This window comes from Triticum aestivum, chromosome 2B (genome assembly GCF_018294505.1).
Source record: "Triticum aestivum cultivar Chinese Spring chromosome 2B, IWGSC CS RefSeq v2.1, whole genome shotgun sequence".
NCBI classification, from domain to species: Eukaryota; Viridiplantae; Streptophyta; class Magnoliopsida; order Poales; family Poaceae; genus Triticum; species Triticum aestivum.
Window position 1 is genome coordinate 62,287,386 of NC_057798.1, and position 20,741 is coordinate 62,308,126.

The window sequence follows — 20,741 nt, forward strand, 5'->3', positions numbered from 1 at the left end:
TTGCAATTTTTATGTAGGCATCACTCCTTGGAACAGATATTCTTGTTACCATTACCGGAGGGAATTTCTTGGGTAGCCATACTTTTGATTCTTATAATGCTATGTTAGATTTGTTTGGCCCACCACCTCTTTTGGTTAATGTAACTATTTTAACTTTGGAACATGTGATGCAAAGGCTTGATATTATTGAAAATAAAGTTGCCACTGTAGAGTTGATTGAGAATTTGGATAAAAAGATCCACAATCAAATTACCCAATATGGATCTAAGGTAGGAGTTACTCTGAATTTTTTTAAAGAAAAGGAACCCATAGTTAACGAAAAGAAAGATCAAGATTCCACAAGAATTGATAAACTTGAGGATATTATTACCAACTTAGAGTCTGCCTTTTCTTCCGTGAGAAATACTCCAAATCCTCCTACTACCAAAGTTGCCAAATTGATGTATGTTCCTAAAAATAAGGGTGAATCTTCTAGTAAGGAAAATGCGGATCTCAAATCAATAAGTGTCCACCCCAACTTTTTTGCTATCATTAAGGAACCTTTTGCTACAAATGAATTTCTTGATTTCTTGCCTAGGAGTTTGATCATAAATAATAAGAAGGAACTCCTAAGGGCTATAAGTGTTCCATTGAATAGTTGCATACCAAAGATGATAATACCTAGATCTATTCTTGTTTTTATGCCTAGCTAGGGGCATTAAACGATAACGCTTGTTGGGAGGCAACCCAATTTTATTTTTTTTGCTTTTTGTTCCTGTTTAGTAATAAATAATTCATCTAGCCTCTGTTTGGCTATGTTTTAATGTTTTAACTAGAAGAACACACGTGTGTTGCAACGGGGCCACATTAAATTTAAGAGTTCAATATCAATTATGTTAATATTACATTTAATATTCCCATACATATCAAGTGACATTGGCTACCTTTTTACCATCAAATTCTCACACACACACTCTCCCTCCCTCCTCCTCACTCTCTCTCCCCCTCTCCCTCTCTCTCTCTCTCCTTCTCTAACACACACACATATCCATCTTATTGGGTACGAGACCATAATCCATCTATTTCACACGCACACGCGCTAGTGCATACCAATATGGATTATAAAACAGGTTCAAGGTAGTAACAAGGATTCTTCTCATGCATTAATAAACAAATATTCTACACTGAAGACAAGATAAACAATTCCCGAAGTGCATCAGAGCATCACAGAACATTACTAGCAAGATAAATGCATGATGTACCGGAACTGCTCGGATGAACCGGAACAAAGCCAACATATATCATCCTAGACAAACGCAACATCAACCATTTACCTTGGTACTTTAGGGACCGATAGGAGGATGCATGTAGAAGCGCTTATTGCTTGCGAATCCACAGTCAGAGAGAGAAATTGGAACCCATTCCCATCACCAACTGATAAAGAAAGCATGTAAGAAAATTGATATCGGGCCAACTTGGATCTTCGGTGATTGTCCGCCGGTATGGAGAATTTAGGAGGGTGGGTGCAGGGAGTGACCTTGTGGATGATGGATGGAGGCGCAGAGGGATGTGGTCGTCGGAAGGTCGAAAGCGGAGAGGGTCGGGCACGTTAGGTGGAGCCGGTGGTGCGCCACAACCGGAGGCGGCCCAATCATGGGCGGCGAACCGACGATAGCCTCGGGCCATCTCTCGATGCAGCGAAGATAGAGAGGGTGGCACTGCCGGTGCTCGAGGCCACCGCTCGGCACCATCTACATCGAGGGGAAAGAGAGGCGAGAAAGCGATAGGGTGATGCGGGGCTAGGGATTGCGGAGGAGGGTGGGGGTGTGCGATTTGAATGGATGGTTCTGCCCACCATTTTCTTGTACATAGTGGTGGAGACGGCGGCGTCCAGCCATGCAGGCAGGCATGGGTCGAGCCGGGCACACGGCGAGGCGCAGTAGCAGAGGCGGGGGCAATTTTTTGCTACTGAGATGCATGGTGTGGGATTGATCGTTCATGTTCTCTTTTCCTTTTTGACGGGAGATGGATGCGATTTTTTCATGAGGGGAGAGATGCGACCACGTACAGATTCCATAATAAATTAATTAGGTCCATAACGGGAATTCTTTACAATGCGTTAAGATTTACGTGTTAGTTTTCTTAATAAAGAAATGCACTGATGTAGGGATCATTGATTCGGGTAAGGAAAGATAGATTCATGATCTTTTGTATGTTAGGAAATTAGTGGTTTGCAAGGAAAGAGTGGAGAGAAAAAGAACCAATGTGACCACGTATAGATTCCATAATAAATTCATTAGGTCCATAACGGGATTTGTTTACAATGCGTTAAGATTTACGTGTTAGTTTTTTTAATAAAGAAATGCACTGATGTAGGGCGCGATTGGTTCGGGTAAGGAAAGATAGATTCGTGATCTTTTGTATGTTAGGAAATTATTGGTTTGCAAGGAAAGAGTGGAGAGAAAAAGAACCAATGGAGGTGGGAGGAGGACAAAAATAAACCGTACGAGGCTACCAACTGCTCCATTAGGAGTAGAGATTGTTTGTGAAAATAACGTGCGACGACGACTTAGCGAGCGGATCCCCTTAAAAAAGACATAGCAAGCAGATTCCCTTAAAACTGGTAGGAATGGATACGATTGATGACGTTGATAAATAGTGGTGAATGTTGGCCTAATTTACTATCATCATGCATGGAAACGAATCATCAAGAAAAAGAATACTTCCTATTACTACACTCATAGGAAGCTGCCTAATCTCTGCTACCAAACGGTTTCTGCCCAAACAAGGATGGAAAGTTATGGACGTGATTCGAAAGGAAACAAATGTTATGAAGATTAATTAATTTAGATTTGATCTTTAGAGATTGATTGTGATTGATTCTTTTACATAAAGACATTACTAAATAATTTGCGTCAATATGGAAAGTTCTGATCCGTTTAGTTTTTTCGTTGTGTGAGAGGGTGAAGTGAAAATAAACCGATGAAGTGGGGGAGGCGACGAAAAAAATCTACGACAGTTAACCTACGAAAAAAACCGGACGAAAGTGGTGGGACGAAAAAAACCTGGAAGCGAGACTACAAACTGCTCCATTAGGAGTAGAGATTAGTGTTTGTGCCAAGTAGAACCTTTGGGAAGACTTGGGTGAAGTCTTTATGATCTTGCTGTAAAAAACAAAAACTTTAGAGCTCACGAGATTAGCTGCCATTTTTTACTGGAGAGTGAATTTAGGTTGATTATTTTGAAGATGATTAATAGATAAATTCCTCACGTCCACCAATTTATTTAATAATTTTTGGAGTTCCATAAGTATACGTTTGATACAGATTACTACAGACTGTTCTGTTTTTGACAGATTCTGTTTTTCGTGTGTTGTTTGCTTATTTTAATGAATCTATGGCTAGTATAGGGGGGTATGAACCATAGAGAAGTTGGAATACAGTATGTTTAACACCAATACAAATAAATAATGAGTTCATTACAGTACCTTAAAGTGGTGGTTTGTTTTCTTACACTAACGGAGCTCATGAGATTTTCTGTTAAGTTTTGTGTTGTGAAGTTTTCAAGTTTTTGGGTAAAGATTTGATGGATTTTGGAATAAGGAGTGGCAAGAGCCTAAGCTTGGGGATGCCAAAGGCACCCCAAGGTAAAATTCAAGGACAACCAAAAGCCTAAGCTTGGGGATGCCTCGGAAGGCATCCCCTCTTTCGTCTTCGTCCATCGGTAACTTTACTTGAGGCTATATTTTTATTCACCACATGATATGTGTTTTTCTTGGAGCGTCTTGTATGATTTGAGTCTTTGCTTTTTAGTTTACCACAATCATCCTTGTTGTACACACCTTTTAGAGAGACACACATGAATCAGAATTTATTATAATACTCTATGTGCTTCACTTATATCTTTTGAGCTAAATAATTTTGCTCTAGTGCTTCACTTATATCTTTTGGAGCACGGTGGTTGTTTTATTTTATAGAAATCATTGATCTCTCATGCTTCACTTATATTATTTTGAGAGTCCTTTAGAACAGCATGGTAATTTGCTTTGGCTATAAAATTAGTCCTAACTGAAGGAAATAAGCCCTAGAGGCAATAATAAAGTTGTTATTTATATTTCCTTATATCATGATAAATGTTTATTATTCATGCTAGAATTGTATTAACTGGAAACTTAGTACATGTGTGAATACATAGATAAACAGAGCGTCACTAGTATGCCTCTACTTGACTAGCTCGTTGAATCAAAGATTGTTAAGTTTCCTAGCCATAGACATGAGTTGTCATTTGATTAACGAGATCACATCATTGGAGAATGATGTGATTGACTTGACCCATTCCGCTAGGTTAGCATTTGATCGTTTAGTATATTGCTATTGCTTTCTTCATGACTTATACATGTTCCTATGACTATGAGATTATGCAACTCCCGAATACCGGAGGAACACTTTGTGTGCTACCAAACATCACAACGTAATTGGGTGATTATAAAGGTGCTTTACAGGTGTCCCCGATGGTACTTATTGAGTTGGCATAGATTGAGATTAGGATTTGTCACTTCGATTGTCGGAGAGGTATCTCTGGGCCCTCTCGGTAATGCACATCACTATAAGCCTTGCAAGCAATGCAAGTAATGAGTTAGTTGCGGGATGATGTATTACGGAATGAGTAAAGAGACTTGTCGGTAACGAGATTGAACTAGGTATTGAGATACCGACGATCGAATCTTGGGCAAGTAACATACCGATGACAAAGGGAACACCGTATGTTGTTATGCGGTTTGACCGATAAAAGATCTTCGTAGAATATGTAGGAACCAATATGAGCATCTAGGTTCCGCTATTGGTTATTGACCGTAGATGAGTCTCGATCATGTCTACATAGTTCTCGAAACCGTAGGGTCCGCACGCTTAACGTTCGGTGTCGATCGGTATTATGAGTTTATGTGTTTTGATGTACCGAAGGTAGTTTGGAGTCCCGGATATGATCACGAACATGACGAGGAGTCTCGAAATGGTCGAGACATGAAGATAGATATATTGTAAGCCTATATTTGGACATCGGAATAGTTCCGGGTGAAATCGGGATTTTACCGGAGTACCGGGAGGTTATCGAAACCCCCCGGTAAGTGTATGGGCCTTATTGGGCCATAGTGGAGAAAGAGAGAGGAGACCAGGGCAGGCCGCGCGCTCCCTCTCCCTCTGGTCCGAATTGGACTAGGAGGGGGGCGGCGCCCCCCTTTCTTCCTCCCTCTCTCCCCCTTCCTTCTCTCCTAGTCCAACTAGGGAAGGGGGGAATCCTACTCCCGGTGGGAGTAGGACTCCTCCAGGGCACGCCATAGAGGGCCGGCCCTCCCCCTCCTCCACTCCTTTATATACGGGGGAGGGGGCACCCCATAGACACACAAGTTGATCATTGATCTCTTAGCCGTGTGCGGTGCCCCCCTCCACCATAATCCACCTCGGTCATATCGTAGCGGTGCTTAGCCGAAGCTCTCCGTTAGTAGCTTCATCAACACTGTCATCACGCCGTCGTGCTGACGGAACTCTCCCTCGAAGCTCTACTGGATCGTGAGTTCGTGGGATGTCACCGAGCTGAACATGTGCAGATCGCGGAGGTGTCGTATGTTCGGTACTAGGATCGATCGATCATGAAGACGTACGACTACATCAACTGCGTTGTCATAACGCTTCCGCTTACGGTCTATGAGGGTATGTGGACGACACTCTCCCATCTCGTTGCTATGCATCACCATGATCTTGCGTGTGCGTAGGAATTTTTTTGAAATTACTACGTTCCCCAATAGTGGCATCCGAGCCAGGTTTATGCGTAGATGTTATATGCACGAGTAGAACACAAGTGAGTTGCGGGCGATACTAGTCATACTGCTTAACAGCATGTCAAACTTTGATTCGGTGATATTGTTAGATGAAGCGGCCCGGACCGACATTACGCGTACGCTTACGCGAGACTGGTTCTACCGACGTGCTTTGCACACAGGTGGCTGGCAGGTGTCAGTTTCTCCAACTTTAGTTGAATCGAGTGTGGCTACAACCGGTCCTTGTTGAAGGTTAAAACAACACATATTGACGAAATATCATTGTGGTTTTGATGCGTAGGTAAGAACAGTTCTTGCTCAGCCCAGTGCAGCCACGTAAAACTTGCAACAACAAAGTAGAGGACGTCTAACTTGTTTTTGTAGGGCATGTTGTGATGTGATATGGTCAAGACATGATGCTTAATTTTATTGTATGAGATGATCATGTTTTGTAACAGAGTTATCGGCAACTGGCAGGAGCCATATGGTTGTCGCTTTATTGTATGAAATGCAATCGCCATGTAATTGCTTTACTTTATCACTAAGCGGTAGCGATAGTCGTAGAAGCAATAGTTGGCGAGACGACAACGATGCTTTGATGGAGATAAAGGTATCACGCCGGTGACAATGATGATCATGACGGTGCTTTGGAGATGGAGATCAAAGGCACAAGATGATGATGGCCATATCATATCACTTATATTGATTGCATGTGATGTTTATCTTTTATGCATCTTGTTTTGCTTAGATCGACGGTAGCATTATAAGATGATCTCTCACTAAATTTCAAGGTATAAGTGTTCTCCCTGAGTATGCACCGTTGCGAAAGTTCGTTGTGCCGAGACACCACGTGATGATCGGGTGTGATAAGCTCTGTGTTCACATACAACGGGTGCAAGCCAGTTTTGCACACGCAGAATACTCAGGTTAAACTTGACGAGCCTAGCATATGTAGATATGACCTCGGAACACTGAGACCGAAAGGTCGAGCGTGAATCATATAGTAGATATGATCAACATAGTGATGTTCACCATTGAAAACTACTCCATCTCACGTGATGATCGGACATGGTTTAGTTGATATGGATCACGTGATCACTTAGATGATTAGAGGGATGTCTATCTAAGTGGGGGTTCTTAAGTAATTTGATTAATTGAACTTTAATTTATCATGAACTTAGTACCTGATAGTATTTTGCATGTCTATGTTGTTGTAGATAGATGGCCCATGCTGTTGTTCCGTTGAATTTTAATGCGTTCCTTGAGAAAGCAAAGTTGAAAGATGATGGTAGCAATTACAAGGACTGGGTCCGTAACTTGAGGATTATCCTCATTGCTGCACAAAAGAATTACGTCCTGGAAGCACCACTAGGTGCCAAACCCGCTGCAGGAGCAACGCCAGATGTTATGAACGTCTGGCAGAGCAAAGCTGATGACTACTCGATAGTTCAGTGTGCCATGCTTTACGGCTTAGAACCGGGACTTCAACGACGTTTTGAATGTCATGGAGCATATGAGATGTTCCAGGACTTGAAGTTAATATTTCAAGAAAATGCCCGGATTGAGAGATATGAAGTCTCCAATAAGTTCTACAGGTGCAAGATGGAGGAGAATAGTTCTGTCAGTGAGCATATACTCAAAATGTCTGGGTATAACAATCACTTGATTCAACTGGGAGTTAATCTTCCGGATGATAGTGTCATTGACAGAATTCTTCAATCACTGCCACCAAGCTCTACAAGAGCTTTGTGATGACTATAATATGCAAGGGATGGATAAGACAATTCTTGAGCTCTTTGTAATGCTAAAGGCTGCGGAGGTAGAAATCAAGGAGGAGCATCAAGTGTTGATGGTCAACAAGACCACCAGTTTCAAGAAAAAGGGTAAAGGGAAGAAGGGGAACTTCAAGAAGAACAACAAGCAAGTTGCTGCTCAAGTGAAGAAGCCCAAGTGTGGACCTAAGCCTGAGACTGAGTGCTTCTACTACAAAGGGACTGGTCACTGGAAGTGGAACTGCCCCAAGTATTTGGCGGATAAGAAGAATGGCAAGGTGAACAAAGGTATATGTGATGTACATGTTATTGATTTGTACCTTACTAATGCTCGCAGTAGCACCTAGGTATTTGATACTGGTTCTGTTGCTAATATCTGCAACTCGAAACAGGGACTATGGATTAAGCGAAGATTGGATAAGGACGAGGTGACGATGCGCGTGGGAAATGGTTCCAAAGTCGATGTGATCGCGGTCGGCACGCTACCTCTACATCTACCTTCGGGATTAGTTTTAGACCTGAATAATTGTTATTTGGTGCCAGCGTTAAGCATGAACATTATATCTGGATCTTGTTTGATGCGAGACGGTTATTCATTTAAATTTGAGAATAATGGTTGTTCTATTTATATGAGTAATATCTTTTATGGTCATGCACCCTTGAAGAGTGGTCTATTTTTGATGAATCTCGATAGTAGTGATACACATATTCATAATATTGAAGCCAAAGATGCAGTTTTGATAATGATAGTGCAACTTATTTGTGGCACTGCCGTTTAGGTCATATTGGTGTAAAGCGCATGAAGAAACTCCATTCTGATGGACTTTGGGAACCACTTGATTATGAATCACTTGGTACTTGCGAACCATGCCTCATCGGCAAGATGACTAAAATGTCGTTCTCCGGAACAATGGAGCGAGCAACAGATTTGTTGGAAATCATACATACTAATGTGTGTGGTCCGATGAATGTTGAGGCTCGTGGCGGGTATCGTTATTTTCTCACCTTCACAGATGATTTGAGCAGATATGGGTATATCTACTTGATGAAACATAAGTCTGAAACATTTGAAAAGTTCAAAGAATTTCAGAGTAAAGTGGAAAATCATCTTAACAAGAAAATAAAGTTTCTGCGATCTGATCGTGGAGGAGAATATTTGAGTTACGAGTTTTGTCTTCATTTGAAACAATGCGGAATAGTTTCGCAACTCACGCCATCCGGAACACCACAGCGTAATGGTGTGTCCGAACATCGTAATCGTACTTTACTAGATATGGTGCGATCTATGATGTCTCTTACTGATTTACCGCTATCGTTTTGGGGTTATGCTTTAGAGACGGCTGCATTCACGTTAAATAGGGCACCATCTAAATCCGTTGAGACGGCGCCTTATGAACTATGGTTTGGCAAGAAACCAAAGTTGTCATTTCTTAAATTTTGGGGTTGCGATGCTTATGTGAAAAAGCTTCAACCTGATAAGCTCGAACCCAAATCGGAGAAATGTGTCTTCATAGGATACCCAAAGGAGACAGTTGGGTACACCTTCTATCACAGATCTGAAGGCAAGACATTCGTTGCAAAGAATGGATCCTTCTATAGAAGGAGTTTCTCTCGAAAGAAGTGAGTGGGAGGAAAGTAGAACTTGATGAGGTAACTGTACCTGCTCCCTTATTGGAAAGTAGTTCATCACAGAAATCTGTTCCTGTGACTCCTACACCAATTAGTGAGGAAGCTAATGATGATGATCATATAACTTCAGATCAAGTTACTACCAAACCTCGTAGGTCAACCAGAGTAAGATCCGCACTAGAGTGGTACGATAATCCTGTTCTGGAGGTCATGTTACTTGACCATGACGAACCTACGAACTATGAGGAAGCAATGATGAGCCCAGATTCCGCAAAATGGTTTGAGGCCATGAAATCTGAGATGGGATCCATGTATGAGAACAAAGTGTGGACTTTGGTTGACTTGCCCGATGATCGGCAAGCCATCGAGAATAAATGGATCTTCAAGAAGAAGACAGACGCTGACGGTAATGTTACTATTTACAAAGCTCGACTTGCTGTGAAAGGTTTTCGACAAGTTCAAGGAGTTGACTACGATGAGACTTTCTCACTCGTAGCAATGCTTAAGTCCGTCTGAATCATGTTAGCAATTGCCGCATTTTATGATTATGAAATTTGGCAAATGGATGTAAAGAATGCATTCCTGAATGGATTTCTGGAAGAAGAGTTGTATATGATGCAACCTGAAGGTTTTATCGATCCAAAGGATGCTAACAAAGTATGCAAGCTCCAGCGATCCATCTATGGACTGGTGCAAGCATCTCAGAGTTTGAGTAAATGTTTTGATAGTGTGATCAAAGCATATGGTTTTATACAGACTTTTGGAGAAGCTTGTATTTACAAGAAAGTGAGTGGGAGCTCTGTAGCATTTCTAATATTATATGTGGATGACATGTTGTTGATTGGAAATGATATAGAATTTTTGGATAGCATAAAAGGATACTTGAATAAGAGTTTTTCAATGAAAGACCTCGGTAAACCTACTTATATATTGGGCATCAAGATCTATAGAGATAGATCAAGACGCTTAATTGGACTTTCACAAAGCACATACCTTGATAAAGTTTTGAAGAAGTTCAAAATGGATCAAGCAAAGAAAGGGTTCTTGCCTGTGTTACAAGGTGTGAAGTTGAGTCAGACTCAATGCCTGACCACTGCAGAAGATAGAGAGAAAATGAAAGGTGTTCCCTATGCTTCAGCCATAGGCTCTATCATGTATGCAATGCTGTGTACCAGACCTGATGTGTGCCTTGCTATTACTTTAGCAGGGAGGTACCAAAGTAATCCAGGAGTGGATCACTGGACAGCGGTCAAGAACATCCTAAAATACCTGAAAAGGACTAAGGATATGTTTCTCGTTTATGGAGGTGACAAAGAGCTCGTCATAAATGGTTACATCGATGCAAGCTTTGACACTGATCTGGATGACTCTAAGTCACAAACCAGATACGTGTTTATATTGAACAGTGGAGCTGTCAGTTGGTGCAGTTCTAAGCAAAGCATCGTGGCGGGATCTACGTGTGAAGCGGAGTACATAGCTGCTTCGGAAGCAGCAAATGAAGGAGTCTGGATGAAGGAGTTCATATCCGATCTAGGTGCCATACCTAGTGCATCGGGTCCAATGAAAATCTTTTGTTACAATACTGGTGCAATTGCCTTGGCAAAGGAATCCAGATTTCACAAAAGAACCAAGCACATCAAGAGATGCTTCAATTCCATCCGCGATCAAGTCAAGGAGGGAGACATAGAGATTTGCAAGATACATACGGATATGAATGTTGCAGACCCGTTGACTAAGCCTCTCTCACGAGCAAAACATGATCAGCACCAAGACTCCATGGGTGTTAGAATCATTACTGTGTAATCTAGATTATTGATTCTAGTGCAAGTGGGAGACTGAAGGAAATATGCCCTAGAGGCGATAATAAAGTTGTTATTTATATTTCCTTATATCATGATAAATGTTTATTATTCATGCTAGAATTTTGTTAACCGGAAACTTAGTACATGTGTGAATACATAGACAAACAGAGCGTCAGTAGTATGCCTCTACTTGACTAGCTCGTTGAATCAAAGATGGTTAAGTTTCCTAGCCATAGACATGAGTTGTGATTTGATTAACGGGATCACATCATTGGAGAATGATGTGATTGACTTTACCCATTCTGTTAGCTTAGCATTTGATCGTTTAGTATATTGCTATTGCTTTCTTCATGACTTATACATGTTCCTATGACTATGAGATTATGCAACTCCCGAATACCGGAGGAACACTTTGTGTGCTACCGAATGTCACAACGTAACTAGGTGATAATAAAGGTGCTCTATAGGTGTCTCCGATGGTACTTGTTGAGTTGGCATAGATCGAGATTAGGATTTGTCACTCCGATTGTCGGAGAGGTATCTCTGGGCCCTCTCGGTAATGCACATCACTATAAGCCTTGCAAGCAATGCAACTAATGAGTTAGTTGTGGGATGATGTATTACGGAACGAGTAAAGAGACTTGCCGGTAACAAGATTGAACTAGGTATTGAGATACCGACAATTGAATCTCGGGCAAGTAACATACCGATGACAAAGGGAACAACGTATGTTGTTATGCGGTTTAACCGATAAAAGATCTTTGTAGAATATGTAGGAACCAATACGAGCATCCAGGTTCCGCAATTGGTTATTGACCGGAGATGAGTCTCGGTCATATCTACATAGTTCTCGAACCAGTAGGGTCCGCACGCTTAACGTTCTGTGACGATCGGTATTATGAGTTTATGTGTTTTGATGTACCGAAGGTAGTTCAGAGTCCCGGATATGATCACGAACATGATGAGGAGTCTCTAAATGGTCGAGACATAAAGATCGATATATTGGAAGCCTATATTTGGACAACGTAATAGTTCCGGGTGAAATCGGGATTTTACCGGAGTACCGGGAGGTTACCGGAACCCCCCGGTAAGTGTATGGGCCTTATTGGGCCATAGTGGAGAGACAGAGAGGAGACCAGGGCAGGCCGCGCGCTCCCTCTCCCTCTGGTCCAAATTGGTCTAGGAGGGGGTGGCGGCGCCCCCCTTTTCTTCCTCCCTCTCTCCCGCTTCCTTCTCTACTAGTCCAACTAGGGAAGGGGGGAATCCTATTCCTGGTGGGAGTAGGACTCCTTCAGGGCTCGCCATAGAGGGCCGGTCCCCCCCCCCTCCTCCACTCTTTTATATACGGGGGAGGGGGGCACCCCATAGACACACAAGTTGATCATTGATCTCTTAGCCGTGTGCGGTGCCCCCCTCCACCATAATCCACCTCGGTGATATCGTAGCGGTGCTTAGGAGAAGCCCTGCATCAGTAGCTTCATCAACACTGTCATCACGCCGTCGTGCTGACGAAACTCTCCCTCGAAGCTCTGCTGGATCGTGAGTCCGTGGGACGTCACCAAGCTGAACGTGTGCAGATCGTGGAGGTGCCGTACGTTCGGTACTAGGATCGGTCGATCGTGAAGACGTACGACTACATCAACCGCGTTGTCATAATGCTCCCACTTACGTTCTACGAGGGTACGTGGACGACACTCTCCCCTCTCGTTGCTATGCATCACCATGATCTTGCATGTGCGTAGGATTTTTTTTTTGAAATTACTACGTTCCCCAACACTAATATGATAGGCATCCAAGATGGGTATAATAAAAACTTTCATATAGAGTGCATTGAATACTATGAGAAGTTTGATACTTGATGATTGTTTTGAGATATGAAGATGGTAATATTAAAGTTGTGCTAGTTGAGTAGTTGTGAATTTGAGAAATACTTGTGTTGAAGTTTGCAAGTCCCGTAGCATGCACGTATGGTAACCGTTGTTTGACAAATTTGAAACATGAGGTGTTCTTTGATTGTCATCCTTATGAGTGGTAGTCGGGGACGAGCGATGGTCTTTTCCTACCAATCTATCCCCCTAGGAGCATGCGCGTAATGCTTGGTTTTTGATGACTTGTAGATTTTTGCAATAAGTATGTGAGTTCTTTATGACTAATGTTGAGTCCATGGATTATACACACTCTCATCTTTCCATCATTGCTAGCCTCTTCGGTACCGTGCATTGCCCTTTCTCACCTTGAGAGTTGGTGCAAACTTCACCGGTGCATCCAAACCCCATGATATGATATGCTCTATCACACATAAACCTCCTTATATCTTCCTCAAAACAGCCACCATACCTACCTATTATGGCATTTCCATAGCCATTCCAGATATATTGCCATGCAACTTTCCACTGTTTCATTTATTATGACACGCTTCATCATTGTCATATTGCCTTGCATGATCATGTATTTGACATCGTATTTGTGGCAAAGCCACCATGCATAATTTATCATACATGTCACTCTTGATTCATTGCTCATCCCGATACACCGCCGAAGGCACTCATATAGAGTCATATTTTGTTCTAGTATCGAGTTGTAATCTTTGAGTTGTAAACAAATAGAAGTGTGATGATCATCATTAATAGAGCATTGTCCTGAAAAAAACAAAAAAACAAGAAAGGCTAAATAAAAAAAAGGACAATGCTACTATCCTTTTTTTCCACACTTGTGCTTCAAACTAGCACCATGGTCTTTATGATAGAGAATCTCTTATTTTGTCACTTTCATATACTAGTGGGAATTTTTCATTATAGAACTTGGCTTGTATATTCCAACAATGGGCTTATTCATATGCCCTAGGTCTTCGTGAGCAAGCAAGTTGGATGCAGACCCACTTAGTTTCTTTTGTTGAGCTTTCATACATTTATAGCTCTAGTGCATCCGTTGCATGGCAATCCCTACTCCTTCATTGACATCAATTGATGGGCATCTCCCTAGCCTGTTGATTAGCCGCATCAATGTGAGACTTTCTCCTTTTTTGTCTTATCCACACAACCCCCATCATTATATTCTATTCCACCCAAAGTGCTATGTCCATGGCTCACGCTCATGTATTGCGTGAAAGTTGAAAAAAGTTTGAGATTACTAAAGTATGAAACAATTGCTTGGCTTGTCATCGGGGTTGTGCATGATGAGAGCATTTTTGTGTGATGAAAATGAAGCATAGCCAAACTATTTGATTTTGTGGGGATAAGCTTTCTTTGGCCATGTTATTTTGAGAAGACATAATTGCTTAGTTAGTATGATTGAAGTATTATTATTTTTATGTCAATATTAAACTTTTATCTTGAATCTTTCGGATCTTAACATTCATGCCACAATAAAGAGAATTACATTGAAAATTATGTTAGGTAGCATTCCACATCAAAAATTCTATTTTTATCATTTACCTACTCGAGGACGAGCAGGAATTAAGCTTGGGGATGCTTGATACGTCTCCAATGTATCTATAATTTTTGATTGTTCCATGCTATTATATTATCTGTTTTGGATGTTTAATGGGCTTTATTATGCACTTTTATATTATTTTTGGGACTAACCTATTAACCGAATGCCCGGTGCAAATTGTTGTTTTTTGCCTATTTTAGTGTTTTGCGCAAAAGGAATATCAAATGGAATCAAACCTTCGCGAGGATTGTTTTTGGAACAAACGCAATCCAGGAGACTTAGAGTGGACGTCAAGGAAGCAACGAGGCGGCCACGAGGTAGGAGGGCGCGCCCGCCACCCTCGTGGGCCCCTCGTGGCTCCACTGCCTACTTCCTTTGCCTATATATACTCATGAACCCTGAAAACATCCAGGAGCACCACGAAACCCTATTTCTACCGCTGCAACCTTCTGAACCCGTGAGATCCCATCTTGGGGCCTTTTCCGGCGCTCTGCCGGAGGGGGAATCAATCATGGAGGGCTTCTACATCAACACCATAGCCTCTCCGATGATGTGTGAGTAGTTTACCACAGACCTTCAGGTCCATAGTTATTAGCTAGATGGCTTGTTCTCTCTCTTTGGATCTCAATACAAAGTTCCCCTTGATTCTCTTGGAGATCTATTCGATGTAATTCTTTTTGCGGTGTTTTTGTCGAGATCCGATGAATTGTGGGTTTATGATCAAGATTATCCATGAACAATATTTGATTCTTCTCTGAATTCTTATATGCATGATTTAATTGCTTTGCAAGTCTTCGAATTATCAGTTTGGTTTGGCCTACTAGATTGATCTTTCTTGCAATCGGAGAAGTGCTTAGCTTTGGGTTCAATCTTATGGTGTCCTTTCCCTGTGACAACAGGGGCAGCAAGGCACTTATTGTATTGTTGCCATCGAGGATAAAAATATGGGGTTTATATCATATTGCTTGAGTTTATCCCTCTACATCATGTCATCTTGCCTAATGCGTTACTCTGTTCTTATGAACTTAATACTCTAGATGCATGTTGGATAGCGGTCGATGTGTGGAGTAATAGTAGTAGATGCAGAATCGTTTCGGTCTACTTGTCACGGACGTGATGCCTATGTTCATGATCATGCCTAGATATTCTCATAACTATGCGCTTTTCTATCAATTGCTCGACAGTAATTTGTTCACCCACCGTAGAATATGCTATCTTGAGAGAAGCCACTAGTGAAACCTATGGCCCCTGGGTCTAGTTTCTATCATATTATTTTCCTACAAATAGCTATTTCTATCGTTGTTTATTTTGCAATCTTTACTTTCCAATCTACACAACAAAAATACCAAAAATATTTATCTTATTATCTTTATCAGATCTCACTTTTGCAAGTGGACGTGAAGGGATTGACAACCCCTTTATCGCGTTGGTTGCAAGGTTCTTATTTGTTTGTGCAGGTACAAGGCGACTTGCGTGTAACCTCCTACTGGATTGATACCTTGGTTCTCAAAAATTGAGGGAAATACTTATGCTACTTTGCTGCATCACCCTTTCCTCTTCAAGGGAAAACCAACGCATGCTCAAGAGGTAGCAGTTACCAACACCCAATGGCAGAATGTCTAAAGGTAGATTTCAAAATCTACAGATGCAGCTGATGAAGAGGTTAGTGCAATGGGGAGACGGGCACCTAGACCAACCGGGTAGGGCGGTTTTGATTAAATCCGTTGCTGAGGCCCTTCTGGTGTTTATCATGGGAGTCTTTAAACTGCCCTACTCTGTCTGTGATGATCTCACGGAGATGGTCCGGAACTTCTATTGGGGAGCAGCCCAAGGGAAACGGAAACTGCACTCGAAGTCTTGGCAAAAAATGCAACAACCAAAAAGCAAAGGGGGTGCAGGTTTCCATGATTATCGGTTGTTCAACCAAGCCCTTCTAGCTCGGTAGGCCTAGAGACTCCTAACTAGGCCCGAGAGCTTGTGTGCAAGATTGTTAAAGAGTAAATATTATCCCAATGGCAATTTAGAGGATACGGTTTTCTCGGGTAATTCTTCTTCAACGTGGACTGCTATCAGCCATGGCCTTGATCTGCTTAAGAAAGGGTTGATATGGAGAGTGGGAAATAGACGGAGTATTCAAATATGGAGGGATGCTTGGATCCCTAGGCCTTACTCATACAGGCCAATTTCGGCATAAGGTACATGCAGATACCGGTGGGTTTCCCAACTCTTAAGAGAAAATGGCTCCTGGAATGTTAACCTCCTACAACAAGCCTTTCTCCCCTGCGACGTACATGAGATCCTGAAAATAAGAGCATCACCAAGACTAGGCAATGGCTTGCTTGCTTGGGGTCCAACAAAGAGTGGTGCATTTACAGTGAAGTCGGCATACACTATGGCCTTCAACGAGATGTGTAGGCTGACAGAAGAATCTTCAAGCAGTGCTCCGAATGGCCACTGCACATGTTGGAAGATTATATGGAAGAGCCTTGTTCCGCCCACTGTGAAGAACTTCACTTGGCGCGCTGCTATTAATTCTCTTCCTACTTGGCAGAATAAACATAAACAGAAGCTTGAACTCTCAGGAATTTGCCCTCTCTGTGGGCGTGAGGAGGAGGACTCATTTCATGCCTTATGCAGATGCCCTCTCATGGTGCAAATGTGGAGATCTATGGACACTGTATGGCGTTTGCCGAAGCTGGAGGAGTTGAAAAACACTGGCACTGAGTGGCTACTTCAACTGCTGCAGCCACTTACTGATATTGAATGATGCATGCTAATGATGACGCTATGGCAGGTATGGCGCAACAGAAATGAGGTGACTCACAACAAGGACCCCCCGCCAATGGAGGTATCCAAATGTTTTCTGGTGAGCTATCTAGATTCGTTCTTAACACTTAATCACTCTGAGGAGGAACGGATGAAGGGGAAACAAGTGATCTCATATGAACATATTTTGTTGCCTCGTGAGAGAGTGGAATCAGTGGTATGTGCTCTATGGACGATGCCAACGGAGGGCTGGGCAAAACTAAACACTGATGGAGCCTGGATGGCCGATGGTGGTGCAGGTGATGGGATGGTCCTCCGAGATAGCACGGGCCATATCATCTTTACATCATGTAGGGTGTTATTCTCTTGTAGGAGTGCCTTAGAAGCAGAGCTCGGTGCATGTATGGAGGGATTATCAAATTATAATTCAGAGAACAGAGCTACCTATAAATGTTGAGATGGACTCCTTGCAAGCTGTGAGGATGATAAAAGATGAGGCCATTGACAGATCGGTCCTTACCTCGCTGGTGGAAGAAATCAAGCATCTTCGTACTCTTCGTAGAACTATTTTTACTCATATTCATCGTAGCCAGAATACTGTTAGTGATTATTTGGCAAAGTATGCCAGAACTGAGAATAGAACTGTAATCTGGCTTAACTCTGGCTTATCAGAAGTTATTGATCTTTGTAATACGGACCGTGACCTTATCACTTGAGTAATACAAAGTTTCAACGGCAAAAAATGATGTTGTGGAGCCAAGGGAGTTATAGTACGACGAATCTTCATCTCTAGCTTGAGCAAGCTGTTGTTTAGGTGGTTTATCCCATCTGCCACTTCTCTTCTCAACGGAGTTAAATGCCAAGGAAGCAACTGTGCTTGTTATACCGTGGAAAACTTTATGCTTCTTGAATCTCCGGTTGACATCGTTAGAATCAAATGACTTCCTAAAATCAAGTTTGATCACCATGGTCTTGTTTCAGGTTAAGACCCGACTCAATTGCTAGTGCTACACATGCGTTCAGTGGTGTCCCAATAGCATGTGATGTCAATATGTACGTGTTGATGCCTTAAACTGTTTAGGTCTATTGCATAAAATTAAAAAATCAAGGGCTTTTTAGCAAAGCTATGATGTCCATATAGAATCACTGTATGTGTGTATTATTGCCCATCTTTGAGGAGAATGCTTGGCGGGGTCATAGAAAAATAATGGTCTCTCCCCTATTGTTCACATCCCAACTATGGGGACCTCATTTTACGGGATCTAGACTAGTCTCATAGACTCATGCACTTGTCTTTCACTCGTGCGCACTCGGAAGAACTTCCCGGACGGTCACACATCCTCAAATTACCCCATGCCAAGCCATCATATGGAATCAAATGCCTTCCTAAAATAAACTTTGATCACCATGGTCTTGGCTTTGCGCTTGTGGCAGCAGTTCAGATAAATTCTCGGCGATGCATCCGCTAGATATAAATCTCGCCTGGTCACCATGGACTAGTAGGGGGACACATTGTTGTAATCTGTTCATTTATAGCTTAGCGATGGCTTTAATGGGACAATTTTGGATGGCTATAGTTCGGAACACGTCAGTCCTGTGTGCCTCCTCTTTTTTAGACAGAAGGATCATGACCGAGCAGTTGAAACGTTCAGTAGAAGAAGTCGAGTTTGCAAAGTCTCGGAAAAAGGGGGTGATAAGGTGTTTGAAACTAGTGAAGTGTTTGTAGAAGGCGAGGCCAAAGCCATCGGGGCCAGGGCTGGCATTTGGGTTCATGTGGAGAACGCTTCTTAATGGTGAAAGGCAGGTCGAGATGCCTGAGTTAGGGGATAGGTACATGGTAGATGTCAAAGAGAATAAAATTCTGGAAGCGGGGGTGCCTGCCTAGCAGGTCTTGATATGCTTTTTAAGAATGAGTGGTTTGTGATCGTGTGAGAAGTAGTCTGTGCCTGGTTGTGAAGCACATGAATAAGTTTTTTCCTAAAATGTTGGGTGGCCGAGACATGGAAAAACTTCGTATTCTTGTCGTTAGAAATGGCACATCTGATTTCCGCCCGTTATTTTAAAAGGAGCATTCTGTGGCGGATGGCTCTTTGAAGACCGAGCTTCACTATTTTCATAAGGTTGATCTTGAAAGGGGTGGGAGATCATTGTTCTTCTTGAGCATCAAGGAGGTTAATGACGTGTTTGCAGCTCCCTCTCTTATGTGGACTGGGCTTATGGATTTGTACCAACATTTTAGGCGGGAGCGGCACGTTTGAATGGTGCGTCCTAGAATGGCAGAAGTAGACTTATGTGCGGGGCCATTGGATTGGTAGGCTTGGGCCACAATTTGGTGACGAGATGGGCAGAAGGCCCAGAAACGTTCAAACCGAAATTGGCGGGAGCGAGGAATGGAGGTGGACAACGTGATTACGAGTGGCACATGATCAGAGGTGAAACAAGATAGCTTTGTGAGGCTAGAGTCAGGGAAGGCGGAGTTTCATGCTAAGTTAAAAAGGTATGGTCGATGCATTCATGAACGGGGGCTTCTCTGTCGTTTGTCATGCAAATTAATCGTGTCACTGTGATGGAAATTAGTGATGTTCTTCTCATGTCGGTGACGAATGAGGTTTAAATCTCCTAGAATTAACTAGGGATTGTGATCGGGAGGGGCGGTGTTTCTAGTTCATTTAGGAACACCAATAGATTCTTGCAGAAGTATGATGTGTTGTTTAAGAGAGATCAAATAGGATTTCCTTGCATCTATTGGCATCACCCAGAACACTTACATTTCATGGACACAACGATAAGATCGAGCCATTCATGTAGTACAAACACATTTCATTTTATTTTGCGGAAAGTAGTACAAACACATGACACCAGGACATCTAGAACTTTATAAGAGTCGTTTTTTTGCGGGGATTATAAGAGTCGTTCATAGGAGATTCTACTATTAATTGGAGCTTTATCAAGAAATTGATCAAATTTTTTTTTGGTCTCGGTCCTCGAGGCAATGCTCGTTTCAAATACAACAACAACAACAACAAAGCCTTTAGTCCCAAGCAAGTTGGGGTAGGCTAGAGGTGAAACCCATAAGATCTTGCAACCAACTCATGGCTCTGGCACATGGATAGCAAGCTTCCACGCACCCCTGTCCATAGCTAGCTCTTTGTCGATACTCCAATCCTTCAGGTCTCTCTTAACGGACTCCTTCCATGTCAAAATCAGTCGACCCCGCCCTCTCTTGACATTCCCCGCACGCTTTAGCCGTCCGCTATGCACTGGAGCTTCTGGAGGCCTGCGCTAAATATGCCCAAACCATCTCAAACGATGTTGGACAAGCTTCTCCTCAATTGGTGCTACCCCAGCTCTATCTCGTATATCATCATTCCGGACTCGATCCTTCCTCGTGTGGCCACACATCCATCTCAACATACGCATCTCCGCCACACCTAACTGTTGAACATGTCGCCTTTTAGTCGGCCAACACTCCGCGCCATACAACATTGCGGGTCGAACCGCCGTCCTGTAGAACTTGCCTTTTAGCTTTTGTGGCACTCTCTTGTC